The sequence below is a fragment of the Pogonomyrmex barbatus genome, unplaced genomic scaffold, assembly GCF_055798465.1.
Source record: "Pogonomyrmex barbatus isolate J1 unplaced genomic scaffold, ASM5579846v1 scaffold7, whole genome shotgun sequence".
NCBI classification, from domain to species: Eukaryota; Metazoa; Arthropoda; class Insecta; order Hymenoptera; family Formicidae; genus Pogonomyrmex; species Pogonomyrmex barbatus.
The window spans coordinates 141,128-153,208 of record NW_028297171.1 but is presented as its reverse complement, the minus strand read 5'-3'; the positions used below and the strand labels follow the sequence as shown (position 1 = coordinate 153,208).

Below are 12,081 nucleotides of genomic sequence, written 5' to 3'. Positions count from 1 at the left end.
CACCCGAGTTCTCCTCCTCCTGACGAGAGATATTATCTTTCATCCAGAACCACGGACGTAACACAAAGCTTGAAGTTATATTGTAAAAGTGCAAAGTCGCGCAAAGTTAATAAAAAAATATCTTATTAAAAAATTGTTAAATAAAAAATAGCCATAAAAATAAAAACATCAAGTTAAATATGCAACGCGTACTCTTGCAATACCCAAGTTTTTATCATTTTTTGTAATTTTAATTGTTACATGATCTTCTTATAGCAAATTAACACACGTTTTTATTTTATAGAAATGTCCAATAATACTTTTGTTTATCTATTCTTTTTTTTTAAATTGAAAGTAATCTTCTTAGTCTTCTCACATTATTTTTTTTACAGCAAAATTTAACTATTTTATGCTATACCTTTGCAGAATATAACAAATGGATGTTATGTTATTAAATTATAAGATAATATAAATAAAAGTTATAATAATGCATACAGTTTTATTATTATCTGTTAAAGAATAAAAAACAACAATATCTTCAAAGAAATTATTGATTTTTAGATATTGTTCTTTATGGCATGTTATTTCCCAGTCATACTTGTCATTATTAATCTTCATCGTTTTAAAAAAAATATTCCATACTAATAACATAACATCCATTTGTTATATTCTGCAAAGGTATAGCATAAAATTTAAATTTTGCTGTAAAAAAAATAATGTGAGAAGATTAAAAAGATACTTTCAATTTAAAAAAAAGAATAGATAAACAAAAGTATTATTGGACATTTCTATAAAATAAAAACGTGTGTTAATTTGCTGTAAGAAGATCACATGTAACAATTAAAATTACAAAAAATGATAAAAACTTGGGTATTGCAAGAGTACGCGTTGCACATTTAACTTGGTGTTTTTATTTTTATTACTATTTTTTATTTAACAATTTTTTAATAAGATATTTTTTTATTAACTTTGCGCGACTTTGCACTTTTTCAATATAACTTCAAGCTTTGAAATGGATTTTCACAGAAAGAAATGTTTAGTTTACAAAAAACATTACAATACATACATTCAAATTTATTACGAATTTTATTTTATATTTCGTAAAATTATTTAATATTTCATATAAAAACAATAAAGAGAGGATTACCTTTCAACAAAAATGCTTTTATGCTTCGTTGGTCCACGATGATTGATCCAATCAATGCTGAGACAGAGATCACAGAGATCCGGATTAGTCTAGGGAAATTTCGAAAGTCTAGTTGAGTGCCACTGCTTTATCCGATCAGAGATCTTATCATTTGTCCTAATCATCCTATACTAAACTAGATAGCTAACATGTCATTATCGAGATAGCGTGGCTTGCGTCTGACAGAGTTTCCGGTGTATGCGAGAAAATGGCTGCTGCCGCCACATATTTAAAATAATTATTGCGTGTGATATTCACTAAAGTTTTGTAATAATTATTGTTTCACTCAAACAAATTGTGTAAATTACAAAAATAATATTTATTTTAATTATTAAGTAATCAAAAAGCCCAATTAATTGTGAAAAGTAAATAATATCTGAAAAACATACATTAAACTTAACATGTATTAAAATTATATATCACGCTAACATTATATATATATTTATAATATAAAAAAAACACAAAAAGCTATGGAACATTTGTTGTCATGAAGAGTGCAGAACATAAAGAAATGTAGTTTAACATAATAAAAAAAGAAATAAGAAATAAGCAAAATATTAAAAAAATAAAAATTATTACAAAAATTTAAAAAATTAATTGTTATAAAATAAAATGAGTTTCAATCAATGTTGACTAATTGAAGTAATTTCCTTATTCAATTTATTCGAGTATGAAAACATTCTTATTGTTAAATATTGCCTACATATCGCAATTATTAGTTGAACACGGTGTGGAGTATCTATTCCAATTTCTAATTTGAAACATTTATCTATGTACGAGAGTCGTTTGATAAGTCAAATAAAAAAGCAATAAAATCACCTATTTTCCGGAAAATTCTTTTGTCACTTTTCGACGTAGTCTCCTTGGAGCTCTACATACTTAGTCCAGCGATGTTCCAATTTTTCCTTTCCTTTCCTTTCAAATCCTTTCAGAAAAGTAGGAAGTCTCGAGACCTTCAAAATACGCATCTACAGCAGCGATGACCTCCTCATCGAATGAAAATTTCTTTCCCCCGAGCCAGATCTTGAGGTTTGGGAATAGAAAGAAGTCATAAGTGACCAAATCAGGAGAATCGGATGGATGGGGCAGCTATTTGAATCTTAATTCATGCAATTTTGCCATTGCGACTGTGGAGATGTGAGTCGGAGCATTGTCATAGTGAAAGATGACTTTTTTGCGCGCTAATCTCGGTTTCGCAACTCTTCGTACAAACGATTTAGAAGTGTAGAATAATATGCTCCTGTGACTGTTTGACTCTTCTGTAAGTAGTCATGAAGATGATTCCTTGGGAATCCCAAAAAACAGTGGTCATTATCTTCCCGGCCGACAAAACAGTCTTCGCCTTCTTCGATGCACATTCACCAGGCGCTGTCCATTGCTTCGACTGCTGTTTTGACTCGAGTGTATAGTGATAGAAGTCTCGTCTACGGTCACGAATCGATGCCAAAAATTTTGTGGATTGCGCTTAAGCATTGACAAACACTGTTGCGAAATGTCTTTTCGCATGCGTTTTTGATCGATAGTCAGTAATCGCGGCACCCATCGTGCATAAAGTTTTTTTATTTCTAATTCTTTGTGCATGATATTATGGGGAAGGTGGATGCGTGTATCGCCCGTTATTGTCGCGAATTTGTGGTGTGGTGTGACACTTGGTGGCGTGGATGGCGATTGCGAGTGCGTGTGGCGCGTCTCGCGCTTGAGTGTGGCCTGCTGCACTGCGACGCTCGCAATCGGCCGTGGAAACTGGTCCTCGGTCCGTGGAGGATATCTGTCCTCGACCAGCGGTGTGGCGGACCAGCGATGTGAGTGTCAGCACCAATCAATGCGGAAGGGTAGCAGCCAAGTATCGCGATGCGTTGGATAATAGGAGCGCAAGCTGAAGGATATGGAAGGTTGCATGCACGCTAACAATCATGGAATGCGGAGTTAAATAAAAGCCATTATATTTTAGAAAAAGGAAACAAAAGAAATGCTACATATGCAGGCGGGACTCAGTCTGGGTCCCGCGGGAAAAGCGCGTAGGCGAGTCGGTCGCGTCTGTTTCTGCGCGTGCGCGCGCCAGTTCCTGGAGCCTCTTCCTACGTCTTTCGCGAGCTCCGGCTCCTCTTCGGCGCGGCCGGGGGGTGAGCGATGCGGGCTTGACCGGTGTCGGAGGCAATCCGGTGGTCTGCGTGGCGGCCTCGGCGAAAAACCGGCGAGTGTCACGGCGCGGCGGTCGATGCTGCACGTGGCCGAGCTCAATTGTGCAGAGCTGCCACGGCCTGTCCGGTTGCGCGCCGAGCCCCAATGAACGGCCAGGCGTCGGTGGTCGCTCTGGTGTGGAGACGCTTGAGGAAGCCGAGGGACTGGTCGCGTCCCCTGCGGGCGGAGTCGGCGGCCGAGGCAGACTGTTCTCGGAGGAGGAAGCCGAGCCGAACAGGTCCAGGAGTTGCTGCCTGCGCTCGGGTGAGCTCTTGGCTCGTCGCCCGGTGACTCGTTCCTGGCCGGTGCGCGGTGCGGGAGGTGTGTGTCCTGGCCGCGCAGTCAACGGCGGCGAGCGTTGTGGTGCTGGCGCCTCCTGGATGGTGGACAGCGACGGTGGCCTCGGAGATGGCGAGGCGTCGTGGGCGGCCCCTGGAGATGAGATGCGCCGGCGGAGGCCCTCCGGGTGAACAGCGGCTCCCCGGGCTGATGGAGAATGGCAGGCCGCGGCTGCGGCCTGTAGCAGGTCGCCCGGACACGGGCGGATTGGGCAGCGTCGCTGGCCGCGAGAGACCCTCCGGGACGTGATGTGGCTGTGGTGTTCACAGCTGGTAGGACCTCCTCCGTAGGAGAGCGGCGAGATGGATATGGCGGCGTTCACGGCCGTCAGAGGCACGGCTGGGACGCTGGCGGCATTCACGGCCGTCAGAGGCCAGGCCAGGAAGGTGGCGGCGTTCACGGCCGTCAGAGGCAGAGCCGGAAGGACTTGGCAGCGTTCACGGCCGTCAGAGGTGTGGCCGGTTTGGCGGCGTTCACGGCCGTCAGACGTGGGCCAGAAGGAAGTGGCGGCGTTCACGGCCGTCAAGGGCAAGGCCGATTTGGCGGCGTTCACGGCCGTCAGACTTAAGCCCGGAGAGGTAACCGCGGCGTTAACTGCCGCGGGGAGTACGACCGAATATAGGTCGGTAATTGCCAGCAGGAAAAACTGCCGTTTATCGAGCAATAAGGCCAAGGCTGGCCTCCAGAGCTCGGAGGGTGTCGCAGTGTAGCTCTTACCAGTGACTTGATTCGAGGCGACTGAGGCGAAGAGCGATGCCGAGTACCGCTCTTATATAGTGTCCGCTGTAGCGTTTCAAACACGAGAAAATGATTTCTCGACTTGCCATCTAGTGGCGGGCGCACGAACCACCATCCGGCGCGGGACTGCGCGCGACGGTGTGTCGATGGTGTGTTCGCGAAGCAGTGACCGCCACAATATTATGCACTCTATCTACTGAGATACAATCTCAGCTATGTCACGCACCTTCATTCGGCGATCTTCCATCACGATGGATTTTTTAAATCATTTCTGGCGTAGTGACTTCACTGGACGTCCGGAATGTGCTTCATTTTTGGTTGATGTCTGGCTTCTTTTGAATTCATTAATTACAAAATAAACGATCTTTAACGCTGGCTCCGTGAACTTCGTTCTCCAATTCGGTTTTAATCTGCGCAACCGTCCACTTCTTTAAATAAAAATGTTTAATCACTGCACGGAATTCGTCTTTCTCCATTTTTATGACAACTGCTGCCATATTCACTTCCAACATCTGCCACATGTAAACTAAGTGTCGCTTTTGGCTGAAACTTGGTATGAGGCAATTTGAAGAGTGTTACTTCCTGGCCATATACTACACAGTTCATTGTGGCGCTATCTCGCAAAAATTTACCTGACTTATCAAATGACCCTCGTATATACATTTGTATTTAATACAAATTTTCTTGTTACTCTAGTAACAACTTTATTGTATATACTTCTTTTTAGAATCTGCGTATGACTGTATTTTATTAAAAGGAAAAATTCCATATTTTGAAGCCATTTTTTTCAAATAGTCTTTTCTTTTAAGTGGAAATCTAAAATATTAAAAATTTTGTTTTCACCATAATCTATAAAATTGCATTAATTACTATTTACGTTTCATGAAACATTTGTATATTTATTATAAATATAAAATTTACTTAAATAGACTAATAATATCTTTTTTTACGACACTTTTTGATACATCTTTTTTTTACTATACTTTTTGATATAAGATACTGGCATTTTTATAAAAATTTAATGACCATACACACAATGACGCTGTAAGATTCAAACAAGTATCGTCACATACACAAGACTGCCAGTTTCTCGCATACAACCGGAAACCGCATGTGACGCAAATCCAAAGCCCTAGTTAACAATCTAATTTAATAGACATCTGTGAACGTCTGCCGGTAATTGACGTTTGCCTAGTGACGTAAGATAGCGCCACCTATACTTTTAGTTACAAGAAAAGAATCCCAAGTCCCAAGTGTCTCCCTCCGATTTCGATGAGCTTTCAATATGTTGTTTTATATTATAGCAATAAAAAGTAATGTATGTAATAGCATTGTATGTATAATAGAAACATATATTTTTATTTATTTATTAAAAATTAGCCACACCTTTCTAAAACAGGTATGTTAATGTTTATATTTGCATCTATCGAAGTATTGCATATATATTGTTGCCTCTTTATCGCAATGGGTTGATTGATCCTTTTGATGTGCTTACTTCGCATTACGAGAGTGGAATGCAACCTTAGACGCAGTAGAAATAAACTTTCCTGTCTCTAAAAAGAGGAGATAAGAGAAGAAATTCAAATTATAATAAATACTTGAAGTATGTTTTCCCATGCGCATGGAAATTGAATTCTACTCTAAAAATTTCGTTTTCTTAACAACAATAATGTAGGATTTTAATACAAAGGAAAGTTACGGATTGCATTATCAAAATTATATATTTATTATTCTAGAAATATTATAACAAAAAGCTTGATTATATACATTTTGCCTAATTTAACTAAAATATTTTAAACTGTATTTAGAAACATATTTGTTGAATAAATATATTGTATATTCTTAAATATATGTATATACATGCACGTTATTTAACATATTGAGCAATGATAATTTTTTTTAAATAATCAATGACACTTGTAGTACACGTATATAAAATTAAAGATACGTAAATAAAATTAATGTATTTATCAATTTAGAAAAAATGATTCTTTTAGTAGACAAATACTTTATATATACATATAAAAAATATATATACATATAAAAAAAAAAAATATATATATATATATATATATATATATATTTTTTTTTTTTTTCAATAACTTTATCCTAATACTTTTATATACAAAATAATTAGAGAAATCATATTATGTACAAAAATCATATAATTCTATTTAAACCAAAGATGATACCTTTTATATAATTTTGAAAAATTGATTTTTTTTTTCAAAAATTAATTTTACCATTATTTGTCCCTCTTTAGATCAAACAATTTTGATATGAAAGTTAAAATAGGATATCCTGTATACTTGTAAAATAAAAAATTTAGTGTTTCTAAAATAAAAAAACATATAAAAAAGAAATTCTTTTTAAATCGATGTTTCCTGTTTTCCAATAGTGAATATTATTCCGTCAGTCAATATTCTCTCTTTCATATCCTCAGCTGTCTCAGTTATGTAAGTTGATTATGTAATTGATCCCAGGAAAGCGTGATAGAAATAATTTCATCTGGTACTTCGAACTTCAATTTGGTGGAAAAATTAGATGAATATTACATGAATATATATACAATATGATATAAGAACAAAATAACGGTAATAAAACGTGCATTTTAATAATTATATTTAATAATTGTATTTATATCTTATAATTCAGGCTAAGAATTTGGAATACATTTACATTAAAATGCTTATCTTTTATCCAGTATATTAATAAGTATTTTAATAATAATATAAATTTAATAATGTAAATGATCTCAAAAATAAATAAATATTTTAAATATTTTAAATGTTTTAATTCGGAGGGTGTAAATCTTATTGCTCTTTTGTAAATTTATTTTACTTTTAAAAGCATGCGTTTCTATTATATTTAACATATTATTTGTATACATATCATATTTAGTTATTTTCATGAAGTATCGCATGATAAATCGCAGCGATAGGATTAATTGTCTCATTTTGTGTACAAGAGTTTACTTTAGTATTTAAATCATTATATTGCTCCCATAATCCTGAAAGTCGTTTACAATAAGCAATGAACTTTTTTATTTACTCCATTATTCATAAATTTAAAAATAAACTTAAAGATTGGATTATCAAGATATGCTACAACAACGCCTACCAACTTGAAACATTAAAATAATTAAAATAATGTTGCTTAAGTTGTTTAAAAAAATATGTAATTTAATACAGGAAATACTCATACTGATACTATTGTTTTGCTAACATTAGTACCGTTGGTAAATCTTTTAATTTACAAGATTTTGAAGTAGATTGAAAATTTTCTTTAATATATAATTCTATGAAAATGTGGTAATTAATTTCAGTTATTGATACAGAGCAGCTACCACATTGACATCGTTTGTTGTAAGTAATTTCATGTTGAAAGTTCAATGCTTTCTGTAGAGCACGAAAACCTTTTTCTATAATTATTTTATGTTGAGATATTAACGTTAATTGCATTGTTTCATGCTCGCCACACTTATCGCATTTCTCCATTTGACGAAAACTTGGCATTGAATTTAATAATTTCATCCAAACTTCAGCTAGACTGTCTACTGCATGGTTAGAAAAGATAATCTCGTGATGTTCAATTTCTTTCCTAATTTTAGTATTTTTATATAAGGGTTTCAATAACTTAAATCTCTCCTTATACACTTCATGATTTCACTTCCTTATGTTACGTCCTGATTGTCTGTTTTTAGGTCAATACATTTAAGTACTTTACCCTGGGATTGGACTGGTTTGTGAATTAATCAATCCCCAATAGGAAACGAATTTTATAAATTTTGTATCGGGGATTCTTCTTATTAATTTGATTATGATTTGAATAATTTACCTCGAAATCAATTTTTCTTAATTTATATTTAGGAATTTGCTTAATTATTTTAATTTTAGTTTGTCTTTCCAAATTTTTAAGTTTTAGGAACAATGAGAGGGGATTTTTATTTAAAATTATCGTTTGATTTAACTAAAATCTTAATCTTTTAATTTGAACTTTGCGCCCTCCTCTTTTGGCATGAATACGTTTGAAAATAATTATTTATTATTAAGATTCTAAATTCAAATTATTCAGTCGCAACATCATTGGCTGCGACTAAATGGTACGCTACGCTATTGTTAGCGACCGATTTTGGATTTAGAATTATGATCTTGATTTTGATTAAGAAGAATTCAAGATTTCAGTTTTCCCAATTATTTTAGTTTAAAATTACCTTTATTTAATCGAGGAGGCTTTTTAAATTCTCCTAAGAGAAATATTACAGAAATTGATTATAAATTTAAGAATTTAACCCTAAGGTTAATCACGCGCCACTGACTAATGTTACCGCCTAGTTAGTACTGAAGAAAGGTCGCGGCCGCTTTTTCCGCACGCATATTTATAGCTGAAAATGGTCAGAATCCCCGCGCGAGCTTCTCACCACTTCCTTCTTTCAAACCCATAATTAAGAGGAGGAACGTTCTTTCTCAGAGGTGTCATCTGAATCTTCGTTGGTAACAATCGAAGCTTGGTACCGATAAGAATTCAATCAATAAATCAATATTTTATCATATTACGCGCATTCCTTCATTTAAAATTATAAGATGTAGATAGCCGTGACACCTCCCCCCTTTAGTCATACGTAGTACCTTATATTACTACGTATGAATAATACTAATTAATCTACGTATGAATAATACTAATTAATCTGATACAAAATTAGCTTATTTCTATACAGAGATTACTATTATTCTTATTATTATTATATTTATATATTTGTTAATATTTTGTTTCCTTTTTTTATTGTTTATGATTATTTCTTTACTATTTGTTGTCATTTATTTATTTAAAAGTAATATGGTTTAAATACAAAATATGTTCCACCTTTCCCCCCCCTTTTTTTTAAGGTTGTTTATTATTAATTTACTATTATAATTTTGTTCTTTCTTCTTACACGGCTGAACTTCAACTGTTAATTAACTCTACCATAAGAATTTGCACCTGTTATCTTTATTTGTCGCTTGATACATGTTTTGTTCGATCGATATAGGGCTCGTCTTTCATGCTATCTTTTCGTTATCTCTTTATAATCGCGGATATAGGGTTGGAATTTCGTTGCGGATAAAAGTTTGACTTGAATTTCCAATTTCATTTTCTATTTCAACTTGTGTTTGTTGTTGTGTAAGTATTTGTGTTATTTCTTGTTGTTCATTTGATTTCCTTCCTCTAATCTTTTTTCTTCTGATTTTCTTTCTTCTTGGGGTTTTCGTTTGGCTAGATGTAATAATAGATTTGTGACTGAGTCCCAAAGTGCTCCGATGAGATATATTGACCAACCATAAATTGTGTGAAGTGCATAGCCATGAATTAGTGTGTCTATTATTAATTTGATTGTTCTTATGCAGAAATATAATCCAATTAGTCCTGCACTTGCGTTTCCGATAGATAGGAATGTTCCCCAAATTTTCTTCCATGCAGATTCGGTAATTTTATATAAAGAGTTTTCATCGAGAAGATGAGATAGTGATATTCCTTGAGATAAGGTCGGTTCTCCTATTACACCACGGGCCATCGTGTTTTTCTTCCGTTCTTCTCTGCTGGAAACATAATATGGTCTCGTAAATTTTTGAGTTCGCTGTTTGTATATATGCCGCTTGCTGCCAATGATCCAGGATCGTTGTATTGCCAAGTCGGTTTCGTCATTGGTGTTAGTTTTAATGGAGATTTTCTGTGTTCCAGAATGGGTGTAATTTTATACCATCCGTCGTTTAAATAATACATTGTTGGAATTATTCTGCTGCAAGTGATTTGCGTTCCGGTTTTGAAAAGAATATGAGTTCGTGGTGCTAAAAAGTATGTTTCATTTCCTTTTAATACTGGTAATTGTTGATAACATTCCGTATGATAAATTTTAACTTTGACTGGAATACATTTGATTATATGGACGACTTCTCCTGATATTGCTGCCATATATCCAGGTCCTTTCATAATTTGATATGCGAAATTGTCTGGAGAATGTGTGGCTATGCTAAGTGCATTTTTCATAATTTGTTGCTCCAAATTGCACCGTTGTTTAAGTACATCTGTGTATAAATGATTCATTTGTGTTCGTATATGTCTTTCTACGTAAACAAATTTTGAATTTACATAAGCAAAAATATCTAAATTTTCAACTGATAATTTTCGTTTTTGAATAAAAGTTCCTTCATTTTTAATTTCAAGAATTAATAATTTTGGATGTTCTGTTTTTATTAAAGTATATCCGCAAAGAAACTCTTCTCCAGTTTGAGTAAGCGCAAAAGTTATATCTTGAGTTGACAAGGAATAAATTATTTGTAATTTTTCATTTATGTTACTAATCATTTTGTTCGCTTTTTCTTCATATAATACGTCATAATAATTAAATTTACAAAAATTTGTTGGTATGGTTTCCCAAAAAGTATATCTACCTTCGATATCTATGCAATTTCCATCTGAATATTGACAAATTGTTCTTGTTTTTAAATGAATTTGATTTGTTTCAATATTTATTATTGCTTGATATGAAAATAAATATATAGTCATTATTCCTTGTACAACTACATCTTTCCATATGGATCTGAATATTGTGTTCCAAAGCATTTTCCATCGCTTGTTACAGATCCGGCAAAAATAATTGGTCGTGAAGTTGTATAATTTACTTTTAATCCGTTAATTACGTTATTTATGTTTACAGTTAGTGTTCCGGTTTTGTGCATATTTTGTGCATATTTTTACATTGGTCGAATGTTGTGTCGATTATATATTCTGCTTGCGCATTTTGTACAGTTGATATATGTGAATACATGCCGCAATAATAAATTGTTCGCAAAATTGAGATTTTACTTTATTTTATTTTAAATTGAGATTATATAATATTGATAGATTCGAATTTTGACAATTGTAATAATTGAATTTTAGTTTCTTGTATTTGTGGTTCGATTAGTGGTATATTACATTCTTCTGTTTCCAATAATGACAATGTTGTGACATTCAGGTTGGATGTTCCGCAGTCAAAGCCGATAATTCCATAGTTTTCTTCTACCAAGATGTTCCGGATGAGAATTAAGAGGAAGATTTTTGCTTTCATCTGTTTCGAAAGAAATATTATTATTATGAACGAAATTGAAATTGTTGCGCGGTACAAGTTTAATTTCTTAGGTAATTGTCATTTTTTGGTTTTTCGAATTTTATTAGGATGAACAATCTTTGGTTTCCCTTTAAAAAGAATTTTGATATTTCCATTTGATAATATATCTGTTATTATATGTGGTCCAGAATATTGATTACCTAGTTTTCCTTTTTTTGGTTCACATAAAAGGAAAACTTGATCGTTAACTTGAAACTCTTGTGGATTAATTTTTCGATCATAATAATGTTTGGATTTAATTTTTGAAGCTATTAAACATTCTCGAGCCAATTCTTGTAAGTTGTGAATATTTGTCATTAATTTACATAAATAATCATCAAATGTTTTTCCGTTTTCTGTATCATTAATTATTTCACTGGACGGTTATCTGGCTATTTTGCCAAACACCAACTCATATGGAGTATATCCAGTTGATTCATGTGTACTCGTATTATAGGAAAAAGTTGCATATTCTAATAATTCATCCCATTCAATAAATTTATTAACATATTGTTTCAAATATTCAATTAAT

The 12,081-nt window shown here is 34.0% G+C and overlaps 1 pseudogene; it reads right to left on the bottom strand.

The window, feature by feature from the left end:
- Positions 1 to 7,365: 7,365 nt before the first annotated feature.
- LOC148934801 (uncharacterized) lies at positions 7,366 to 10,749 on the bottom strand (annotated as a pseudogene).
- Positions 10,750 to 12,081: the final 1,332 nt, after the last annotated feature.